The sequence below is a fragment of the Orcinus orca genome, chromosome 5, assembly GCF_937001465.1.
Source record: "Orcinus orca chromosome 5, mOrcOrc1.1, whole genome shotgun sequence".
NCBI classification, from domain to species: Eukaryota; Metazoa; Chordata; class Mammalia; order Artiodactyla; family Delphinidae; genus Orcinus; species Orcinus orca.
In genome coordinates, this window is record NC_064563.1 from 8517214 (window position 1) to 8543404 (window position 26191).

The following is a 26191-nucleotide window of genomic DNA, read 5'->3' on the forward strand; positions in this document are numbered from 1 at the left end:
AAGAAAATAGAATGAAAGAATTGAGGACAGGCTCAGAGACCTCTGGGACAATATTAAACACACCAACATTCGAATTATAGGGATTCCAGAAGAAGAAGAGAAAAAGAAAGGGACTGAGAAAATATTTGAAGAGATTATAGTTGAAAACTCCCCTAATATGGGAAAGGAAATAGTTAATTAAGTCCAGGAAGCACAGAGGGTCCCATACAGGATAAATCCAAGGAGAAACACGCCAAGACACATATTAATCAAACTATCAAAAATTAATTACAGAGCTTCCCTGGTGGTGCAGTGGTTAAGAATCTGCCTGCTAATGCAGGGGACATAGGTTCAAGCCCTGGTATGGGAAGATCTCACATGCTGCGGAGCAGCTAAGCCCGTGAGCCACAACTACTGAGCCTGCGCATCTGGAGCCTGTGCTCCACAATAGGAGAGGCCGCAACAGTGAGAGGCACACGCACCACAATGAATAGTGGCTCCCGCTTGCCACAAATGGAGAAAGCCCTCACACAGAAACGCAGACCCAACATAGCCAAAAATAAATTAACTAATTAATTAATTTAAAAAATAATAATAATTACATAGAAAAAATATTAAAAGCGTTATGGGAAAAACAACAAATAATATACAAGGGAATCCCCATAATGTTAACAGCTGATCTTTCAGCAGAAACTCTGCAAGCCAGAAGGGAGTGCCAGGACACATTTAACGTGATGAAGGGGGAAAACTTATAACCAAGGTTACTCTACCCAGCAAAGATCTCATTCAGATTTGATGGAGAAAGTAAAATCTTTACAGACAAGCAAAAGCTGAGAGAATTCAGCACCACCAAACCAGCTTTACAACAAATGCCACAGGAACTTCTCTAGGCAGGAAACACAAGAGAAGGAAAAGACCTACAATAACAAACCCAAAGCAATTAAGAAAATGGGAACAGGAACATACATATCGATAATTACCTTAAATGTAAATGGATTAAATGCTCCCACCAAAAAACATAGACTGGCTGAATGGATACAAAAACAAGACCTGTATATATGCTGTCTACAAGACACCCACCTCAGACCTAGGGACACATACAGACTGAAAGTGAGGGGATGGAAAAAGATATTCCATGCAAATGGAAATCAAAGGAAAGCTGGAGTAGCAATTCTTATATCAGACAAAATAGACCTTAAAACAAGAGACAAAGAAGGTCACTACATAATGACCAAGGGATCAAACCAAGAAGAAGATATAATAATTATAAATATTTATGCACCCAAAATAGGAGCACCTCAATACATAAGGCAAATACTAACAGCCATAGAAGGGGAAATTGACAGTAACACAATCATAGTAGGGGACTTTAACACCCCACTTTCACCAATGGACAGATCATCCAAAATGAAAATAAATAAGGAAACACAAGCTTTAAATGATACATTAAACAAGATGGACTTAATTGATATTTATAGGACATTCCATCCAAAACAACACAATACACTTTCTTCTCAAGTGCTCATGGAACATTCTCCAGGACAGATCATATCATGGGTCACAAATCAAGCCTTGGTAAATTTAAGAAAATTGAAATCGTATCAAGTATATTTTCCAACCACAAAACTATGAGGCTAGATATCAATTACAGGAAAAACTCTGTAAAAAATACAAACAAATGGAGGCTAAACAATACACTACTTAATAAGCAAGAAATCACTGAATGAATCAAAGAGGAAATCAAAAAATACCTAGAAAAAAATGACAATGAAAACACGACAACTCACAATCTATGGGATGAAGCAAAGGTAGTCCTAAGAGGGAAGTTTATAGCAATACAATCCTACCTTAAGAAACAAGAAACATCTCAAATAAACAACCTAACCTTATACCTAAAGCAGTTAGAGGATGAAGAACAAAAAACCACAAAGTTAGCAGAAGGAAAGAAATCATAAAGATCAGATCAGAAATAAATGAAAAAGAAATGAAGGAAGTGATAGCAGAGATCAATAAAACTAAAAGCTGGTTCTTTGAGAATATAAACAAAATTGATAAACCATTAGCCAGACTCATCAAGAAAAAAAGGGAGAAGGCTCAAATCAATAGAATTAGAAACGAAAAAGGAGAAGTAACAACTGACACTGCAGAAATACAAAGGATCATGAGAGATTACTACAAGCAACTCTATGCCAATAAAATGGACAACCTGGAAGAAATGGACAAATTCGTAGAAATGCACAACCTTCCAAGACTGAACAAGGGAGAAATACAAAATATGAACAGACCAATCACAAGCACTTAAATTGAAACTGTGATTAAACAGCTTCCAACAAACAAAAGCCCAGGACCAGATGGCTTCACAGGCAAATTCTATCAAACACTGAGAGAAGAGCTAGCACCTACCCTTCTCACACTCCTCCAAAATATAGCAGAGGAAGGAACACTCCCAAACTCATTGTACGAGGTCACCATCACCCTGATACCAAAACCAAACAAGGATGTCACAAAGAAAACTACAGGCCAATATCACTGACGAACATAGATGCAAAAATCTTCAACAAAATACTAGCAAACAGAATACAACAGCACATTAAAAGGATCATACACCATGATCGAGTGGGGTTCATCCCAGGAATGCAAGAATTCTTCAATATACGCATATCAATCAATGTGATAGACCATATTAACAAATTGAAGAAGGAAAACCATATGATCAACTCAATAGATGCGGAGAAAGCTTTCAACAAAATTCAACACCAATTTATGATAAAAACCCTCCAGAGAGCAGGCATAGAGGGAACTTACCTCGACATAATAAAGGCCATATATGACAAACCCACAGCCAACATCATCCTCAATGGTGAAAAACTGAAACCATTTCCACTAAGCTCAGGAACAAGACAAGGTTGCCCACTCTCACCACTCTTATTCAACATAGTATTGGAAGTTTTAGCCACAGCAATAAGAGAAGAAAAAGATATAAAAGGAATCCAAATTGGAAAAGAAGGAGGAAAGCTTTCACTGTTTGCAAATGACATGATACTATACACAGAGAATCCTAAAGATGCTACCAGAAAACTACTAGAGCAAATCAATGAATTTGGCAATGTAGCAGGATACAAAATTAATGCACAGAAATCTCTTGCATTCCTAATGATGAAAAACCTGAAAGTGAAATTAAGAAAACACTCCCATTTACCATTGCAACAAAAAGAATAAAATATCTAGGAATAAACCTACCTAAGGTGACAAAAGACCTGTATGCAGAAAATTATAAGACGCTGATGAAAGAAATTAAAGATTATACAAATAGATGGAGATATATACCGTGTTCTTGGATTGGAAGAATTAACATTGTGAAAAAGGCTATAGTACCCAAAGCAATCTACAGATTCAATGAAATCCCTATCAAACTACCACTGGCATTTTTCACAGAACTAGAACAAAAAAATTCACAATTTGTATTGAAACACAAAAGGCCCCGAAGAGCCAAAGCAATCTTGAGAGAGAAAAACGGGGCTGGAGGAATCAGGCACCCAGACTTCAGACTATACTACAAAGCTACAGTAATCAAGACAGTATGGTACTGGCAGAAAAACAGAAAGATAGATCAATGGAACAGGATAGAAAACCCAGAGATAAATCCACACACATATGGTCTCCTTATCTTTGATAAAGGAGTCAAAAATATACAGTGGAGAAAAGACAGCCTCTTCAATAAGTGGTGCTGGAAAAACTGAACAGCTACATGTAAAGAGTGAAATTAGAACACTTCCTAACACCATATACAAAAATAAACTCAATATGGATTAAAGACCTAAATGTAAGGCCAGACACTCTCAAAATCTTAGAGGAAAACATAAGCAGGACACTCTATGACTTAAATCATAGCAAGATCCTTTTTGACCCACCTCCTAGAGGAATGGAAATAAAAAAATTAAACACATGGGACCTAATGAAACTTAAAAGCTTTTGCACAGCAAAAGAAACATAAATAAGACAAAAGGCAACCCTCAGAATGGGAGAAAATATTTGCAAATGAAGCAACTGACAAAGGATTAATCTCCAAAATTTACAAGCAGCTCATGCAGCTCAATATCAAAAAAACAAAAAACCCAATCCAAAAATGGGCAGAAGACCTAAATAGACATTTCTCCAAAGAAGATATACAGCTTGCCAACAAACACATGAAAGAATGCTCAACATCATTAATCATTAGAGAAATGCAAATCAAAACTACAATGAGATAGCATCTCACACCACTCAGCATGGCCATCATCAAAAAATCTACAAACAGTAAATGCTGGAGAGGGTGTGGAGAAAAGGGAACCCTCTTACACTGTTGGTGGGAATGTAAATTGATACAGCCACTATGGAGAATAGTATGAAGGTGCCTTAAAAAACTAAAAATAGAACTACCATGTGACCAAGCAATCCCACTACTGGGCATATACCCTGAGAAAACCATAATTCAAAAACAGTCATGGGCTTCCCTGGTGGTGCAGTGGTTCAGAGTCCACCTGCCGATGCAGGGGACACGGGTTCATGCCCCAGTCTGGGAAGATCCCACCACAGAGCGGCTGGGCCTGTGAGCCATGGCCACTGAGCCTGTGCGTCTGGAGCCTGTGCTCTGCAATGGGAGAGGCCACAACAGTGAGAGGCCCGCATACCCCCCAAAAAAAAAAAGTCATCTAACACAATGTTCATTGCAGTACTATTTACAATAGCCAGGACATGGAAGCAACCTAAGTGTCCATCAACAGATTTATGGATAAAGAAGATGTGGCACATATATACAATGGAATATTATTCAGCCATAAAAAGAAACAAAATTGAGTTATTTGTAATGAGGTGGATGGGCCTAGAGTCTGTCATACAGAGTGAAGTAAGTCAGAAAGAGAAAAACAAATGTTGTATGCTAACATTTATATATGGAATCTAAAAAAAAGAAAAAAAGTGTCATGAAGAACCTGGGCAAGACGGGAATAAAGATGCAGACCTACTAGAGAATGGACTTGAGGATAAGAGGAGGGGGAAGGGGAAGCTGGGAAAGTGAGAGAGTGGCACGGACATATATACACTTCCATATGTAAAATAGCTAGCTAGTGGGAAGCAGCCACATAGCACAGGGAGATCAGCTCGATGCTTTGTGACCACCTAGAGGGGTGGTATAGGGAGGGAGACGCAAGAGGGAAGAGATATGCGGATATATGTATATGTATAACTGATTCACTTTGTTATAAAGCAGAAACTAACACACCATTGTAAAGTAATTATACTCCAATAAAGATGTTGTTAAAAAAAAAATTCACCTCCTGGTCACCCCAAAAGTACTCTCTGAAGACCCCCGCCAGGAAAGGGAGCCTGTTTTAGCTGTGGGAGCCCCAAACACTGGAGCAAGGAATGCTCAGGACGCAGGTCCCAGCCTGTTAGGGAAACCACTGACTGAAACCGTCCACCCTGGCCAGGCACCATAGTAATCATCTGCATGTTATTTTACGACAGAAAATCCTGGTAAGGAACACGGAACTAACAAGCCACCACCAACCAGAGAATTTGGCAAAGGTCAAAAGGAGAGAGGAGACACCAGTTCATAAGTCCGTATGTCCTACCAACCTCCCAGAATCCTCCTTGCTGGAATCTATCTTGGCTGAGCAATGTGCACGTCACCAGGAAGGACCCTGAGTCTGAATGATTGGCCAGAGACAACCCAGAAACTAACCCCATCACCATAAAACCCGAGACTGTGAGCCACGTGGCAGAGCAGTTCTCCTGCGTTCCCTTACCCTACTGCTCTCTGCTTGGGTCCCCCTTCCCAATAACATCTCCTGCTTTGTCAGCACATGTGTCTCCTCAGACAATTCGTTTCCGAGTGTTAGAGAAGAGCCCGCTCTTGGGCCCTGGAAGGGTCCCCCTTCCTGCAACAAGCCTACACCCAAGAAGCCATGCCCACTCTGCAAGAAGATGGGCCGCTGAAGGAGGGAATGCCCCCAGCTCCGAAGGGAGTGAGGAAGGTCCCCGACGCCAGTCATGGCAATGGTTGACTGGGGACCTGAGACCTCCCAAGGCTCCCGAGAAGACAGTCATCATCACACAGGGGGAACCATGGGTGACCATTGACGTGGCAGGTAAACTTGTCCAGTTTCTAGTGGACATGGGAGCCACTTACTCTGTCCTGCCTTCTCATGCTGGGCCCCTTGCCCCTGAAATCGGCTCTATTGTTGGGGTAGAAGGAAAACCAAAGGTAAAACATTTCACCACCCCTCTAACCTGCACCTGGGGAAAGACACTTATAACTCACGAGTTTCTTGTCATGCCTAATGCCCCAGCCCATTATTGGAAAGAGATTTTCTCCCAGCCTTGGGGGGCAACTCTTACTCTCTCCGAAAACCAAAACCAGGGAATATTTTTGTCTGCTCTATGTATTATACAGGACACAAAATATTCCCCCAGAAATTAAAAAACTTATAGATCCACAGGTCTGGGGTCAGGGAATTCCAGGAAAACAAAATTTGTCACCCCTATAAAAATCACTTAAAGGAGGCTAATAATCTCCCTTCCAGGCATCAATACCCTCTATTTCCAGTAAACTCTCCATTTCTCTGCTCTTTTGCTTCTCATGAAGTCACGTCTCCTTTAACCACACCCATACTAAGGGTCCTCCTTGTTCTTCACATCAGCACAGCTCCAGTTGACAAACATCCACTATGCCAGGGGTCCCCAACAGCAGGAGGTGAGCGGCGGGTGAGCGAGTGAAGTTTCATCTGTATTTACAGCCGCTCCCCATCGCTCGCAGTACCGCCTGAGCTTCAGGTGAAGTTGAGCTTCACCTGAAGCTCAACTTCAGGTGAAGTTGTAGCTCATAAGTGAGCTACAACTCACTTATGGTGAGTTGTATAATTATTTCATTATATTTTACAATGTAATAATAATAGAAATAAAGTGCACAATAAATGTAATGCACTTGAATCATCCCGAAACCATCCCCCCACCTCCCAGTCCGTGAAAAAACTGTCTTCCACGAAGCCGGTCCCTGGTGTCAAAAGGGTTGGGGACCGCTGCTCTGTCCAACTCCATGAATGCCATTGCTAAAGTTACTAACTCATCTGACTGTTGGATCTGCCCTGGCAACCGCACCTCCCCAGAGGACCTACATCTTTTAGGACTCCCCGCTTCCTTGGGCGACCTGATGGGGTAACAGCAAAATATGCTGGGTTCTCATTTACCACCCAGTAAGGAAGGAAGGACTGGGGCAGGAACCAACTGGGGGCCAAATTCTCTGGAACAGACACCCGCCTCCAAATTAGAGGAAAGGGTATTTCAGCTTTTAGGCAAAGCTAGCCTCGGTTTTTCTGGTATTAGCATCCAGGGACAAAAATTAAGATGGCGTAATGAAACATACTACAATCACAGTCTAATTTTTAGTAATCACAGGTGGGTGACAGACACCAACCAGACTTCCAATATCCAACAGCGGGGAATGTCACTATCTGGTGGAAGAATCTAGTGACTGGAATAAACAAAACTAAAACTCACAATAAAAACATGATAATGGTTAACAATACCAAGAGAAAGCCAACGCAGGGAGTAAACAGTATTCCAAACTAATGTTTAATATAACTAATAACTATATTCAGATGTACTCCAGTTCCTCCCTGTTACAGCTGCTGTATCAAAACTTGAGGTGCCAAGGGAGAAGAAAAAACACCACGGCTTCAAAAATCTCCAACTTTAAATGATGATGCATCAGGATTTCAACACATTCCACCTGAGGATGGGGACCATCAACACCCACTGGACAAGGTTGCTGCTTCCTTCTACTCCCCACTAACCACCTCTGCCACTATAAACAACCCCGAGACCCCTCTCTCTGACAGAAAAGCAAAGAGATCTGGACCCTCAGGTAAGGACAATGCCCATGCTCAGCTGGAAGCACTTACAGAAGAGGGACTATTGACCCTTGACCCTTAAGATATTTTTTTAACATCTTTATTAGAGTATAATTGCTTTACAATGGTGTGTTAGTGTCTGCTGTGTAACAAAGTGAATCAGCTATACATACACATATATCCCATATCCCCTCCCTCTTGCGTCTCCCTCCCACCCTCCCTATCCCACCCCTCTAGGTGATCACAAAGCACCAAGCTGATCTCCCTGTGCTATGCGGCTGCTTCCCACTAGCTATCTATTTTACATTTGGTAGTGTATATATGTCCATGCCACTCTCTCACTTTGTCCCAGCTTACCCTTCCCCCTCCCCATATCTTCAAGTCTGTTCTCTAGTAGGTCTGTGTCTTTATTCCCGTCTCACCAGTGCCCTTAAAATATTTTAAGGGTCCAGACTCCTTGGTGGGGCAGGGGGGGGAATGTTACAGCAGGCAGGTAGCTAGATACAAGCAGAGAAAGGGAGGAATGGGCCAGGTGTCAGGAAACCACATATCTTGTCAACAACAGGGGTCCTTGGGCAGACAGAGGAAAGCAGGAACCTCCAGACTGACAGGAAACCACACATTTGGGGGTGATAAGTGTCCTGGAGGCAAAGGAAGGTGGGAAAAGGCAGGAATCTCCAGCGTCTGAATGTAACCTTTTGCTCACTATGCCCTCATTACAATAAAATTAGCCTTGCAGATAAGAGGTTCCCATCATGCACCACTGCTATGACACTTCCCATCAAGACTAAATAAGGACACAAATCCCTCCTCCCCTCGGGAAGGTGGAGCTGGCATCAAAATCAGGGAATACGACCGCCAAACTCCTCCCTCCCCAATGAATGTTCTGTCCCTTCATTTCTGCCCCCCACATAACCAGCTTGCCAAAGAAACTCAGCGCAGCTACTCACTTGAGCCTGCGTGCTCTCCCTTTGAGAGCATACTATCACTGTCAATAAGAAGGTTGAGGGACTTCCCTGATAGTCCAGCGGTTGGTACTCTGTGCTTCCACTGCAGGAGGCACGGGTTTGATCCCTGGTCAGTGAACTAAGATCCCACAAACCACACGGTGCGGCCAAAAAAACAAACAAACAAAAAAAAAACAGAAGCAGCAGAAGGTTGAGAGGGGTTTGGGGTCCCATGGCAAGTTTTTGTAGCTTTGGAGGAATGTCACCAGGATAATTAGTAAGAAAGAGTAATTAAAAACAACACAAATGCCAAAGAAGAACAATAAGAAAGGCTGGCCATTTTTCCAGTCTGAGTTACAGTTCCTTATGTCTCTGCTGTTGTTTGGAATGAGTGAACCACACTGGCAAATAGATGAAAAAGCCATAGGAGGTCACACAATCACAACAGTCAGCAGCAGAACAATGGAGAGGGAGAATAAGCCTAACCCAGGAACAAAGGAAAGGACCAGAGGCAAAATGGAATTCCCTCCATTAATCACAAGAGTCTTTGCTTCTTTCTTCCCCGTGACACACCATTTCCCCCCAAATCTGAAAATGATATCTAAGAATAAAATGTGCATTTTAGTCTGGAGTCATTTTGTCTTCCACCAGAGGACCGGCCACCCATGGAAACGGGGGCAGAGGCAGGGGGAAGGGAAGCTGCTGGCTTTGCTCTCCTACGGGAGAGGGGCAGCTGCTATCACAGACACCTCCACTTCAGTGAGAAAGGGATAACCCCAATCAGAGCTGGAGAGAGCTTCTGCTGTAGCCAATGACCGGTGAGAAAAAAGTTAAGTCCCATATGTCTCCTACCTGCAAGAATATTTTTTCAATATATAATTCAATTCTTTATTCCCTCAGCTTCTCCACTACCAGTTTTTCATAAGATGTATATATACCAATATATATAATAATGAATAGGTATGGCCTATGATTTGAAGCATATAAAGTATAATATTTATTAAAATATTTCATATTAATACAATAAAATATATATTCATTTATTCAACAAATAAATATGAATACATGTAATGAATGGGTGTGGTCAGCTCTTCCCTAGCCTTGCTTCAAATCTTTACTGATGTTTGTACTTAACAAAGCAAACAGAAACAGTTTGAAATAAATCATGAAACCTTTCAGGGATATAGCCATGTCAAGGAATACTGATTTATGGGACGAGATGGATGCAATATATGGCTAAGTTTAAAACTAAGGCTATCACTAGGGCTACAAAACAGCATGTCACAGTGTGTGACTTTTAGTTACAGTTATCTATTCATTCATCCCTTCAACAAGTGTGTATTGCCCATCCACCAGCTGCCAATCACTGTTATACTCACAAAGATCCTTTGGCCTTAAAGAGTTACATTCTAGAAGGGGGTCTGGGGGAAGCAACCTGGCAATAAACCATAGATGGAATTAAATAAGTATGTTCTCCAGTATGTTAGAAAATCCTGAATTCTGTGAAGGAAAGCAGAGTGGGGCAGACTAAGGAGGCCCAGAAGTGGTGGGTTTAAGGAAGTGTGGAGTGGGTTTTGGATCGAAATAGGACTGTCAGGCTGGGCTATTTTGAGAATGTGAGATCTGAGCAAAGACTAGAAGGTGAGGGGTATTTAGGGAGATGGTTCTGAGGCAGGAGATAGATGGGCTCCAGGCTAGACGTTTACAACCAGCCCCCTGTTTACACTTCGAGATAGAAATAACAACAGGAACAAGGTAAATAGCTGGACTTTGTCTCCAGTGAACACTTTAAAATAACAATCATGGCAGGGGCAGAGAGGAGCTAAACCCTGCTTGGGTAAAAGATCAAGACGTCACGTATTTCTCATCCTTGGGGCCAGGGAGGCCTTGACTGCATATGCACAGAAAGGCTCCTCGGGGGTCCAAAGGGGGGACCCTGAGTCAAAGAACAAAGCAAGATGATTAGCCAGATGGAAACAAAGACCGGGAAGACTACCCCTCTATAAATGATTTAAACTTCCCAAAGGCGCGACTTTTCTCCGAGCTCACCTGTGCATCTGTCGGCAGGTACACTGCTTTTGTAATAAACACATTTCGTTCCTCTCTACCTTCTGTCTCCTTGTCGGAATTATTTTTTTCAAGGCAGACAAGGACAGGAGCTCAGACTAGCCACTGGCCCTCGTTGTCCCGTGGTTAGGATTCGGTACCCTCACAGCCACGACCAGGGTTCAATCCCGGGTCAGGGAACTAAGGTCTCACTTCCAGCTGCTGCTCACTGGTGTCTCTCGGAAATCAGTCGCACTTGGGAAAGAGCCAGGACAAGGGCCTGAAGATACAGTGTGCCTGGAGTGCATAAGTGACAGCAATGGGGCCAGGGGGCGCTCATGCTGGAAGAACAACGAGCAGAAAACATGTCAGAAACGGATGAGGAGGGCAGATCCTGGGCATTTTATAAGACACTGTGTAGTAGTATTGTTTCCATATAAACACTAGAAAAGTGTAAGCCAAAAAGGTTGATTTTTTTTTTCTGAGTGACAGGATGACAAATACTTCATGCTTTCTACCTACTTTGCTTTCCAGCTGTATCGAAATATCATTGATATACATCACTGTATAAGTTTAAGGTGTACAGCATAATGGTTTGACTTACACATATTGTAAAATAATTACAAGTTTAGTTAGCATCCATCATCTCATACTGATACAATAAAAAGGGAAAGCAAATAAATTCATTTGTACTATTTTTTTTAGATTCCACAAATAAGCAATATAATATGATATTTGTCTTTGTCTGACTTACTCCACTTAGTGTGATAATCTCTAGGTTCATCCATGTTGCTGCAAATGGCATTATTTCATTCTTTTTTATGGCTGAGTAGTATTCCACAGTATATATGTACCACATCTTCTTTACCCATTCCTCTGTGGATGGACATTTAGGTTGCTTCCATGTCCTGGCTATTGTAAATAATGCTGCTATGACCATTGGGGGTGCATGTATCTTTTTGAATTATGGTTTTCTCCAGAATATGCCCAGTGGTATTGACATATACATGCTACTGTATATAAGACAGATAACTAATAGATACCTACTGTATAGCACAGGGCACTCTACTCAATACTCTGTAATGACCTATATGGGAAAAGAATCTAAATAAGAGTGGATACATCTACATGTATAACTGATTCACTTTGCTGTACAGCAGAAACTAACAGAACATTGTAAACAAGCTATACTCCAATAAAAAACAAATTATTTTAAGGGAAAGCAAAAAAAGACAAGAAAGATTTTTTCCTTGTGATGAGAACTCTTAGGATCTACTCATTTAACTTCCCTGGACAGTTGACCTGTGAACGACATGGGTTTGAACTGTATGATCCACTTATAAGCAGATATTTTTCAATAAATATACAAAAATAAACATGTAGAATATCATGTGCAAGACTTGAAGTGAATAGCCTGTTTTACATAGGCATAAGGTGAGTGATATTTAATATAAAATGAATAATGTGTTAGTTTTCTTACTGTTTTATAACTTTGCTTTCAAAGAATTAGGGGGCTTCCCTGGTGGTGCAGTGGTTGAGAGTCCGCCTGCCAATGCAGGGGACACGGGTTCATGCCCGGGTCTGGGAAGATCCCACATGCCGCGGAGCGGCTAAGCCCGTGAGCCATGGCCGCTGAGCCTGCGCGTCTGGAGCCTGTGCTCTGCAACGGGAGAGGCCACAACAGTGAGAGGCCTGCATACCACAAAAAAAAAAAAAAAAGAATTACATTACAGTACAGTATGTCTCTCTCTTGTAATTGGAGAAATTGCATTATCAGCCTATCATCACAGGTAAGGGGTTTTTTTAAATGTAACAATGTTTCCATTACTATATTATGAATATGACTATAATACTGTATGCCATAAAAATTTTACAATGATTCATTCATTAGTGGACAGGTGAGGCTACTGTGAAACAACTGATTACACTAGGCTACCATAAAGCAATCATGTTGCTACTGCTTCAATATCAATGCATGAATTGATATACCTCTAAATAAACATGAATTTATTTTTCACATTACCTTTTCACTTTGAAGTTTAGTGTTAGTCATAAGCATAAAGTCTACAGTGTATTGCATCACATAAGACAATATTGCTGTAGGTACTGACAGACAGATGATCTATCTTGTAGACAGACACAAACCTAAGAGTATCGATAAATACAGTGCAGTACTGTAAATGTATTTTCTCTACCTTATGATTTTCTTAATAATATTTTCTTTTCTCTAGCTTACCTTGTTACAAGAATACAGGATATAATACATATAACATACAAAATATGTGTTAATCAACTGCTTATGGGACTGGTTAAGCTTCAGGTGAACAGTAATCTATTAGTAGTTAATTTATTTATTTATTTATTTATTTATTTATTTTTGGCTGTGTTGGGTCTTCATTGCTGCTCATGGGCTTTCTCTAGCTGTGGAGAGCGGGGGCTACTCTTCATTGTGGTGCACAGGCTTCTCATTGTGATGGCTTCTCCTGTTGTGGAGCACAGGCTCTAAGTGTGCGGGCTTCAGTAGTTGTGACATGCAGGCTCAGTAGTTGTGGTGTGCAGGCCCTAGAGCACAGGCTCTGCAGCTGTGGTGCACGAGCTTAGTTGCTCCGCAGCATGTGGGATCTTCCCAGACCAGGGATCGAACCCGTGTCCGCTGCATTGGCAGGCGGATTCTTAACCACTGCACCACCAGGGAAGTCCTGTAGTTAAGGTTTTAAGGAGTCAAAAGTTACATTTAGATTTTCCACTGTGTGGGGGGGTAGGTGTCCCTAACCCCTGCATTGTTCAAGGGTTAACTGTATATTATATAGCAGTGTTAACCATAGTCATCATGCTGTACATGACATCCTAGTGCTTATTTATCTTATAACTGGAAGTCTGTACCTTTTGACCACCTTCCTCCAATTATGTTTCTTTGTGTACTGGTTTCACAATTAGGAAAAGAAGGAAAAGATATATATCTGATGAGGGGTCAATATCCAAAATATATAAAGAACTCATACAACTCAATAGTTTAAAAAAAACAATTAAAAATGGGCAAAGAACCTAAACAGACATTTTTCCAAAGGTATATAAAAGGCCAACAGGTACATAAAAAGATGCTTAACATCACTAGTCATTTGGGAAATGCAAATTAAAACCACAATGAGATATCATCAAAAAGACAAGAAATAACAAATGCTGGTGTGGATGTGGAGAAAAGGGAACTCTTGTACACTGTTGGTGGGAATGTAAATTGGTGCAGCCACTGTGGAAAACAGTATGGAGTTTCCTCAAAAAATTAAAAATTGGACTACCATATGATCTGGCAGTTTCACTTCTGGGACTGTATCCAAAGGAAATGAAAACACTAAATCAAAAAGTTATGTGCACCCCCATATTCATAGCAGCATTATTTACAATAGCTAAAATACTTAGGAAGCAACCGAAGTGTCCATCAATGGATGAATGGATAAAGAAGTTGTGGTATATATGTAATGGAATGTTATTCAGCCATAAAAAAATGAGGAAATCCTATCATTCGTAACAACATGTATGAAACTTGAAGTTGTTACGGTAGGTGAAATAAGTCAGAGAAAGACAAATACTGTACGATCTCATTTATACGTGGGGTCTAAAAACGAAAGAAAGAAAGAAAATCAGAGCAAAACAAACAACAACAACAAAAAACTCATGGAAAAAAACCAGACCTGTGGTTACATGAGGCAGAGGGAGGAGGGGGAAGGATTGGAGGAAAGTGGTCAAAATGTACAAATTTCCAGTTATAAGATAAGTAAGTACTAGGATGCAATGTACCACATGATGACTCTGGTTAACACTGCTATACAATATACATGATATTTGTTGAGAGCAAATCCTAGGGATTCTCACCACAAGAATTTTTTTTCCCCTTTTTCTTTTCTTCTTTCTTTTCTTTATAGCGTATCTATATGAGATGATGGATGTTAGATGAACGTATTGCAATAATCATTTTACAACATATGTAAATCAAGCCATCATGCTGTACACCTTAAACTTATGCAGTGATGTGTGTCAATTATTTCTCAATAAAACTGGGGAAAAAAACAAGTTTTTTTAAAGTATTGATGCCTGGCTCCACCCCCCAGACATGCTGATAAATATAATAGGATGCAACCCAGGCATCAGAATTTTTTAAATCTCCCCCAGGTAGTTTTATATGCAACAACAATTGAGAGTCCCTGGCATTCAAAGGACCAAAAGAGGGCCCGATACCTGTGGGGAACTGGAAGAAAATGTAATGGGAGGAGTCAACAGATGCCAATTATATGCCAAATTTCCATACTAGGAAGTCTGGATATATATACATAGATAGATATAGAAAGAGTTAGAGATAGCTGATAGGTAAATGGATGGATGGATAGATAGGTAAAGTGATAGATAGATAGATCAATCTAGCTGCCTGTAAAAGTCTCATTTCTTGAATAGCTAATAGATATCTCAAAACTATGATGTAAAAATCCAAACTCCTGATTTCTACCCCCACCCCTACCAAAAAAAATCTCCTTTCCTCCTTAAGTCTTTCCCACCTCAGTAAGTCTCAGCTCCATCCTTCCTAAAGCTCTGGGAGGCGTCCTTGAAGCTCACTATTTTAGGCATCCTTATTTAATCCTTACTCTTCAGTAGTTCTCTTACCTGAAGCTCTTGAGAGTACATTACTGCTGCTTATTGACCATGCTGACTCACAGTGGTGGTACCGGGTTTCCTTATGTGCTTTGTAATTTTGTATTGTGAGCTCTTCAGGACTCTTTTGGACTCTCTTGGTGGGTATCTCATGCTATCTGGATGGAGGGTACTCCCCCTGAGAGGTTTTACATTTACTTTGCCAAAAGCCTACCTCTTTCACAGGCTCGGAGCTCTTTAACGTTAATTTATTGACTTGAAGTTTCCAGAACCATACAGCTAGAAAGATTTCAATCCCAACTCTGGGTGAGGATAGGGATATAGTTGTGAATTTTCAGGAAAGACTTTTTCTATCTAAAATCTAAATGAAGACATACAAATGTCCTTCAGACACCATTCTGCACCACTGGATAAGTTTTCTAGTGTGCATCTTCAAAGGCCCCAGCTTTCTGGGCTTCCCTGGTGGCACAGTGGTTGAGAATCTGCCTGCCAATGCAGGGGACACGGGTTCGAGCCCTGGTCTGGGAAGATCCCACATGACGCGGAGCAACTAGGCCCGTAAGCCACAACGACTGAGCCTGCGCATCTGGAGCCTGTGCTCCCCAACAGAAGAGGCTGCGATAGTGAGAGGTCCGCACACCGTGATGAAGAGTGGCCCCCGCTTGCCACAACTAGAGAAAGCCCTCACACAGAAACGAAGACCCAACACAGCCAAAAAATAAATAAATAAATTTATTTTTTTAAAAAAAAGGCCCCAGCTTTCTATGGGGGTCTCAAATGCAACCTTTAAACTCATAGAATTCCCAAGTCATTATCACCTATGCTTGTGTAGGTCCTAAGATGAACCTCTATGTGACTGAGACAAGGATTCCATGTTACCGTCTCCTGATCCCATTCCCAGGCTTCCAGTGTGGTTTGGCTCTGGAGTTCAGTTTATACTTCATTTTTAGCCCATTGGAAATGTCCTTACATGTTTTCTGGCTCAGTTACACATTTTAAAATGATATCTTTTTATATTTCCTCTAACATGTGCAAGTGTTTTCTAGCAGGAAGCTTTCTGGGTAATCTGGTTTGCCATATTGCCAGAAATAGACATAGCAAGTGGTAGCATGATGCCATAAACATTAATAGGCTGTGTTAAAATGATGCACCTCAAACCTGAAGAAAAACCATTACGATTTTTCAGGGATTTATAAAACTCATGCAACACTACATATGGAATTTTACAAAGTGTCATGAAATGTGGTAATAAATATTTAGAAGTTTCTTTTGAGGTTTCTCATTTTAAAGCAAAGGTATTTTACAAATCAAAGCCACATTCATTGGGGAAACACTTGTTCTGTCACAGTTAAAGGCTGAAATAATACCAAAAAAAGCATATGGTGAAACCCAAAATGTATATCTTTGTCAGCCAAATATTGTTGGATGATACATGGAAAGCATTACAGAAGAGTAAAGAAACAAATGTTGGAACAAATTACATAGTGTTGAAGTTTTGCTATATATTTGGATGAAGCACTGATGTTTCTAACACATTTCAGCTTATGGTATTTTCTGGATTCTGTTTCCAATAACAAAATACATGAAGAACTGTTTTTTGTGGGACACGACAATAGAGACGAAATAATATTTTCCCTCAGTTATAAATATCTTCTTTTAGAAAGATTACAATACATGGAAAAGAGCAGGAAACTACTTGAATTGGAATTTTAGAAATTCCCAAGCAAAGGTACAGATAAAGTACCCCACATGAAATGCATTCCCTCTATCATTCACAGGCAAGCTATTGGCAGCAAAGATGGTGAAGCCATAAGACAGCAAAGTGCTACAGGATGTCGTGGGTGAGGTTAGACTTATAAAAAACAAGACATTTTAAAATGTAGGGGACCCTTTGCATTCTTGTAGAGAGGGTAACTTTCTTAGATCAGGTTCTCTGGGAAGCAGATTCTGAGGAAGAGTATCACATAGAAATTTTATTGGAGAATGCCCTTAGGACCAACTGTGGGAAAGTGAAGGAGGCAGGATTAGGCAGAAGGAGAAATTGAACTGAGATGCAGTTCCCACAAGGTCCTCAACCAATCCCCTGCGTAGCTCTGGAGCTGGGATGGCCCCTCAATGTGGTCCCATCTCGCCACAAGCTGGCCCAGCCCTTAATCCAGACCCGACCTGTTATTGAATGAGAGCTGCCCCTGAGAGGGGATGTGACCTTGGGAGAGGCGTCTTTCTTCCACTGAGAGCTGTACCTAGAGGATGACCTGCCAGCCACCAACATGACATGAAGGGCTGGGGGAAGTGCCCCACGGCGTCCACCAAAGCCACCATGCAGAGGATTGAAGGAGAGACTGTGGCAAAATGCCTGAAAGAACTGGCCAACTGAAAGACGAGTTCTTCATTTGCCTCTTACAAAGAAATCAAGAGATCCAAATGTGCTGACCTTGGCTATAGTGACAACTAGAAGTTACAAGGACGTGACACACCACAAAAAATTCAGTCTAACAAGAGACGAAAACATAACTACTTTTTTTTTAACATCTTTATTGGAGTATAATTGCTTTACAATGGTGTGTTAGTTTCTGCTGTATAACAAAGTGAATCAGCTATTCGTATCCATATATCCCCATATCCCCTCCCTCTTGTGTCTCCCTCCCACCCTCCCTATCCCACCCCTCTAGGTGGTCACAAAGCACTGAGCTGATCTCTCTATGCTGTGCAGCTGCTTCCCACTAGCTATCTATTTTACATTTGGTAGTGTATATATGTCAATGCTACTCTCTCACTTCGTCCCAGCTTACCCTTCCCCCTCCCCGTGTCCTCAAGTCCATTCTCTACATCTGTGTCTTTATTCCTGTCCTCCCCTAGATTCATCTGAACCATTTTTTTTTACATGTTGTTTCCAGAACTTATGTAGCCTAAAAAACTCTAATGCATGCACACTTAAGAAACCTGGAAAATTGTTTCAACTTGTGAAAAAGCTTCAATAGTTTCAGTGCATGTTAAACCTAGATGTTAAACTCTTTCAAAAAGATACATGCACCTCAGTGTTCAGAGCAGCATTATTTACAGTTGACAAGGTATGGAAGCAACCTAAATGTCCATCAACAGATGAATGGATAAAGATAATGTGATATATATATATATAGTGGAATACTACTCAGCCATAAAAAAGAATGAATTTTTGCCATTTGCAGCAACATGGATGGACTTGGAGGGCATTATGCTAAGTGAAATAAGTCACACAGAGAAAGACAAATACTGTATGATATCACACATATGTGGAATCTAAAAACTACAACAAACTAGTAAATATAACAGAAAAGAAGCAGACTCACAGATATAGAGACCAAACCAGTGGTTATCAGTGGGGAGAGGGAAGGGGGAGGGACAATATAAGGGTAGGAGATTAATAGGTGCAAACTATTAGGTATAAAATAAGCTACAAGGACATATTGTAAAACACAAAGAATATAGCCAATATTTTATAATAACTGTAAATAGAGTACAACCTTTAAAAATTGTGAATCACTATATTGTACACTTATATAATATTGTACAGCAACTACACTTCAATTTTTTTAAAAAAGAAAAAAAGACCTAGATGTTAAAACTTTTAAAATTATAAACCTTCACTAGATAAAAATTTCCTAGTTATTTTTTAACAATAATATTTAAGTAATTTTGAATTAGCTTTAAACAATTACAATTTGGAAAGCATAGTCAAAGATATGCTTTTTCCATTTGGATTAACATATTGTTGGAAGAACTTTTTCAGCCATGACAGCCAATAAAATCAAGTATCTAAATAAATTGAAAACATAGGCTTTTGAATTTCTACATCACAAAATGTTAAACCAGGTTTTTTAATTAAAGTATCTGATCACGCAATGATGCGAGGCTTAAATTGCATACTTATTCAGAACCAGGATAATTCAGCAGCTCAAAGCTCCTGGGCTCCCACAATTCCCCAGTTGAAATGCCCATTCTCTTCTTTCTAGGCTCCAGCTCCTAGACTGTGTCTGGTTATCCTCCTTAACACTTAGTATAGCAGCCTCCAAGCCTTTATCTCCATGTATCACCATCAGTAAAAAAATGTTTAAGCATGTAGCTCCTTTTATTTGTTTATAAATTATACACATGTTCTACACTACTGACAAATTATCTATCTTATGTAACATATACAAAAATACAAATGTAAACAGATAAGACAATTCTTGCCCAAAATGCATAAATTATGAAGAAACATCAGGCAACTCCAAATGAAGAAAGAGTCTCTAATGTAACTGGTATTTACTCTTCAAAAATGTTATGGTCCAGCTACATGTAAAAGAATGAAATTAGAACACTTCTTAACACCATACACAAAAATAAACTCAAAATAGATTAAAGACCTAAATGTAAGGCCAGACCCTATAAAACTCTTAGAGGAAAACATAGGCAGAACACTCTATGACATAAATCACAGCAAGATCCTTTTTGACCCACCTCCCAGAGTAAGGGAAATAAAAATGAAAATAAACAAATGGGACCTAATGAAACTTAAAAGCTTTTGCACAGCAAAGGAAACCATAAACAAGACAAAAAGACAACCCTGAGAATAGAAGAAAATATTTGTAAATGAAACAACTGGCAGAGGATTAATCTCTAAAATATACAAGTAGCTCATGCAGCTCAATGTCACAAAAACAAACAACCCAGTCCAAAAATGGGCAGAAGACCTATATAGACGTTTCTCCAAAGAAGACATACAGTTGGCCAACAAATGCATGAAAAGATGCTCAACATCACTAATCATCAGAGAAATGCAAATCAAAACCACAATGAGGTATCGCCTCACACGGGTCAGAATGGCTATCATAAAAACTCTACAAACAATAAATGCTGGAGAAGGTGTGGAGCAAAAGGAACCCTCCTGCACTGTTGGAGGGAATGTAAATTGATACAGCCACTATGGAGAACAGTACGGAGGTTCCTTAAAAAAGTATAAATAGAACTACCATACAACCCAGCAATCCCACTACTGGGCATATACCCTGAGAAAACCATAATTCAAAAAGAGCCATGTACCACAATGTTCATTGCAGCACTATTTACAATAGCCAAGACATGGAAGCAACCTAAATGTCCATCAACAGATGATTGGATAAAGAAGATGTGCCACGTATATACAATGGAATATTACTCAGCCATAAAAAGGAACAAAATTGAGTCATTTGTAGTGAGTTTGATGGACCTAGAGTCTGTCATACAGAGTGAAGTAAGTCAGAAAGAGAAAAACAAATACCATATGCTAACGCATATGTATGAAATTTTAAAAAGCAGTACTGATGAACCTAGTGGCAGGGCAGGAATAAAGACACAGACGTAGAGAACAGACTTGAGGGCACGAGGGTGGGGGGAAAGGGGAAGCTGGGATGAAGTAAGAGAGTAGCATTGACATATATACACTACCAAATGTAAAATGGATGGCTAGTGGGAAGCTGCTGCATAGCACAGGGAGATCAGCTCGGTGCTTTGTGACCACCCAGAGGAGTGGGATAGGGAGTGTGGGAGGGAGATACAGGAGCGAGGGGATACGGGGATATATGTATACATATAGCTGATTCACTTTGTTGTACAGCAGAAACTAACACAACATTGTAATGCATTTATACTCCAATAAAGAAGTGAAAAAATATATATTTTGGACAAACAATATAGGGAAAAGAACTTTTTTAAAATTTTATTTATTTATTTATTTATTATTATTATTATTTTGGTTGCCGTTGGGTCTTTGTTGCTGTGCATGGGCTTTCTCTAGTTGCAGCAAGCAGGGGCTACTCTTTGTTGCGGTGCTCAGGCTTCTCATTGTGGTGGCTTCTCTTGTTGTGGAGCACGGGCTCTAGATGTGTGGACTTCATTAGTTGCAGCATGCAGGCTCAGTACTTGTGGCTCACAGGCTCTAGAGCACAGGTTCAGTAGTTGTGGTGCACAGGCTTAGCTGCTCCGCAGCATGTGGGATCTTCCCAGACCAGGGCTGGAACCCGTGTCCCCTGCATTGGCAGGCGGATTCTTAACCACTGTGCCACCAGGGAAGCCTGAAAAGTACTTTTTATAATAACAAAATAGAAAATTAAAATTTTAAAAACAATGTTATAGTCATGAAAGACAAAGATTTAGAAACTGTTCCAAGTTGGAGTGACAACTAAATGCAATGCATGATCCAGGGTTGGATCTTGAACTCATAAAGGAAATTTTGGAGAAAATAGGCAAACTTTGAGTGGGATGTGTGGATTATATGGTCATGTTAGATGAATGTCAATTTCATAATTTTGATTTTTGCATTGTAAATACACTCTAAATATTAAGGGTTACAGGGCATCATGTATGCAACTTATTTTCAAGTAGTTCAGGAAAAACTAAAACCCACAGTCAATGTATGTGTATGTATTTGTGTGTGTGTATGTGTGTGTGTGTGTGTGTGCATGTAGAGAGACAGAGAGTAAAAGAATGCAAATATGAACAATATCAACATTTTGAAAATCTGGCTGAAGGATATACAGAGCTCTATAGGTCTTTGCACTACTTTTGCAAATTTTCTATAAATCTGAAATTGTTTCAAAGCAAGAAAGGTTAAAAATTTAATACAAACCAAACAGAACAAAAAATCCTTTGAAAAGATGACACAAAAAATAGAAACTAGTTTTAAAGTTTCCAGTTATTATTAGTACAATACAATGTATTGATTTTATTAAATTACTAATAACTTTAACTAGTTTTAAAGTATTCTAGTTATTATTAGCACAAAACAATGTATCAATTTTATTAAAATACTAATAACTTTTTCAATATGAGACTATTAATAGTTGTAGATATTTGTCCTGTCCTCTTCTTTATGAAACTGTTCCAGAGGAAAACCTTCAGTGAACTTTGCATTCATAAAAAATTAAATTAAGTTTCCAGATCATAAAACCAACCCCTCTCTTAAAACATTAGATTTAAAACTTTTAAAAGTTTTAAAACTTAAAACTTTTTATGGGTTAACATTTAATATTTGAGAATTAATGAATCATACGCAATTTAACAAATACATTTAACATCTATTTCCAACTGTTTGAAAGGTTTAAATTATTTTATTTAAGATAATGTTTACATTTTCTCAAGAAATAAAATAGAAATGCTTTCCTATAAGACACTTAAAGTCATGTTCTAATCCTTTTCCACATTTCTGGTTCTCCCTTCCCTGTTAGTTTCAAAATAGGGTGACATCCTCAGAGTAGTCAGGATTTGGAATATCATGTAGGAGGAAGTGGTAATAGTTTTAACTGCAAAAAGTTGTTCTTCCTGAGACCTTCCCTTCTACCCCCTCCTCTTTCGGATCCCCAAAGAATGGTAAACTGATACAGTCGAGGGCTTCCCTGGTGGCACAGTGGTTAAGAATCTGCCTGCCAATGCAGGGGACACTGGTTCAAGCCCTGGTCCGGGAAGATCCCACATGCTGCGGAGCAGCTAAGCCCATGCGCCACAACTACTGAGCCTGCGCTCTAGAGCCCGCGAGCCACAACTACTGAGCCCGCGAGCCACAACTACTGAAGCCTGCTCACCTAGAGCTCGTGCTCCGCAACAAGAGAAGCCACCGCAATGAGAAGCCCGTGCACCGCAACGAAGAGTAGCCCCTGCTTGCCACAACTAGAGAAAGCCCACGCACAGCAACAAAGACCCAATGCAGCCAAAAATTAATAACTAAAAAATAAATTTAAAAAAAATGATACAGTCGAGTCATTAGTGTCATAGAATAATCACTCGCTGTCTCCTTACTTCAGCTCTTCTGACCTTTCTTGACCAGTTGACTCATGAAAGGAAAGCCTGCCGTCCCAAAATTCAGAGGGATGGGGACTGTGCACTGACTTCAGAATAGCATGTGAAGGATTAATACACAATCACTTTAACTACACACACAGACCACAAAATGCATATCAACATAGATTATGTTTTATTTGAGTATTTGTAGTTCATTAGTGTGTAATACAAGTTATAGTGAGGGTTTATGTAATTCTGAAATAAGGTTCTTTTTTTTTTTTTTTTTTTTTTTTTGCGGTACACGGGCCTCTCACTGTTGTGGCCTCTCCCGTTGCGGAACACAGGCTCCGGACGCGCAGGCTCAGCGGCCATGGCTCACGGGCCCAGCTGCTCCATGGCATGTGGGAGCCTCCCGGACTGGGGCACGAACCCGTGTCCCCTGCATTGGCAGGCAGACTCTCAACCACTGCGCCACCAGGGAAGCCCCTGAAATAAGGTGCTTGAATAACATTGTGGCATGTCTCCCCAGAGCAACGGCCCTCAAACACTAAGAGCCATTTAATGAAGGTACCTACCAACAGCCCAAGTGCCCCAAAAACTCTGTCACAAATCTACTGTGTAGACAACATTACTGAGTACTCTGTTTTACACGTGGAATTTGACGAGGAAGAAAGCTATGTGCAAGAAATCACACTTCAGCAGTCTGCCCACGTATAGGTAATGAACCACAAGCATCCTCCGTGAACACTCCTCCACAGATGTACACGATCAAAGGTCCCAGACTCACAGACATAGAAAACAAACCTACCAAAAGGGGAAGGATCGGGGGAGGGGTAAATTAGGAGTTTGGGATTAGTGAACAGAAGCCCTTTGAAGTGCAAAGGGAAAAACCAAGCAATTGTGCTGCTTCGACTGAGAAAAATCTTTATCCAGAAGGATCCAGAAATCCTCTGATAGCCACTCCCACATTTGTGGCAGACAAAGTAGATCAAGACAAATAGGTCTTGAGCCGGGATGCTTGTGAACTGGATGCAGCCTTTCATACATGAGGATGGTACCCTTCTCCTGACCACGGATTCCGAGGCTGAAACAAGCAGCTCTGGGCACACTGGCAAATGGAGTAACCGCCTTTGTCAACCTAAGTGAATCCCTTAACAGTGGTGATGCTTCAGAAATACGGTAGGAGGACCAATCTGCAAGTGAGATTACTCGGGCATGTAATACCTTCGCTAAAGCACTTAATACGACAGAAAGCTCCTTGCCTCCAAGCCTGGCAGGTGGGATAGACACCAGTGGAGGAGGGAACATCTATGTCATCAGTAGAGACCAGTCCACACTCATCATTCAGGTCCAAGCCCTCCTCCTTTTAAACACTCACATCACATGACCAGCCCAATTCTAGAGTACCTCAACGTGTACTACCTCTGCAAGTCTACGTTCTGCCTGCTTTTCCTCTCCATGCACTGGGCCAGGTCAACCCCAGCCCTTCAGGTACTTGGGAAGGACTGCAAAACCAGCCTGTTGCAAGCCTGCTGAAATGAGCTCTTCACCCTTGGACTGGCCCAGATCATGAGTCTTTCCATTACCTTGTGGCCATAGTCAATCAGCTGCAGGAGATATCCAGGAAGATAAACTTTCTGGCAAGCAGATAAAGCAAGTCGTGGAGCACATCTGGAAGCTTCAGGAGTTGTGTAAAAGCTGTAGTTTTCTTTACCCCCCATCATCCAGGTTTGGCCAGCAAAAGCCAGATTTTAAAATTCCAAGAAAGGCACAGATGGAGGATTATTTTCAGAAAACCTACTCAGAAGACACCTACTGATTGGTCCAGATTCTCAACCGCCTGCTGGCCCTCAGGCTGATGAGCTCTAACATAACCGAAGAACTTTTTTTTACTCATCTCATTGGCAATGTTTCCATAGACAGCATAATCCCCTACATCCTCAAGAAGAAGATGGCAGAGTATAATGGCCAGATAGATCACTGATGCCAATCTATAGAGCACACCACACACCTGCTGAGAAGCACAAGGATCCACCCAGGACCGCTCAGATACAAAGAAAATGAAGTCGTGGTATTTTGGTATGTGCAAATATTTCCAGTATGTTAGTCATTTCCTACCTGGTTTCTTCTTACCTGTTAATATCAGACACAAGCAACTAAAAGACTAATAGGCTCTTTTCCTGCCATAAGAAATGTTTTAATGCCTTTTGATGAAGCAGCAGATTTTGGAACAATCTTTTAACTCAATCTGTATTTAGAAATTGTCAAAACACAAAAAACAATGTTTTATAATGTCAGAGACTAGTATTAAAGAAAACTAAGAGAAAACTCTTGAAAAACAAAGAAGCCTTATATTCCATGGTAAATTCTAATTCATTTTAAAAAACCTTAAGCTAGACATTTGCAAATAATTTGCTATTAACATTCCATTGAATGCTCAACTTGTCACCTAAGAAGGTTTATGAATAGTGTTTTTAAGAACACAGTAAAGTAAGTAGATAGGATGACAGAATTCAAGCCAATATTCTCCTGACCGCTTCCAAAGAAGAATAAAGCCACAAAGGATTACTATGCCCTTTTGCCTTGTACTTATTATAGTAATTTGCGTTAATATGGTTTGTGAAGGTTTTCTCATTATATTCAAGAAAGCAGCTAATTGCCTATTAACAACAGTTGTCCTTTTAAAAGAAAAAAAAGATTAAAGCTTAGCAAAAATAAAATTGTTTAGACAAGATCTGATTTTAAAATTTCAAGAAGTGGTTAGATAACCTGTGCTTTTATTTACTTATTATGTGTTAAGTAGACTATATTCCAACGTGTAGATAGACACATTTTTTAAATTATTGCCCCCCTAAAATTATTCCTACTCACTGAATTTTCACTTACCTATGCCCTTATGATTAAGCATTTGGTGGA

At 40.3% G+C, this 26191-nt stretch overlaps 1 pseudogene; it reads left to right on the forward strand.

The window, feature by feature from the left end:
* Window positions 1-10475: 10475 nt before the first annotated feature.
* LOC101283157 (nuclear receptor subfamily 2 group C member 2-like) lies at window positions 10476-25259 on the forward strand (annotated as a pseudogene).
* Window positions 25260-26191: the final 932 nt, after the last annotated feature.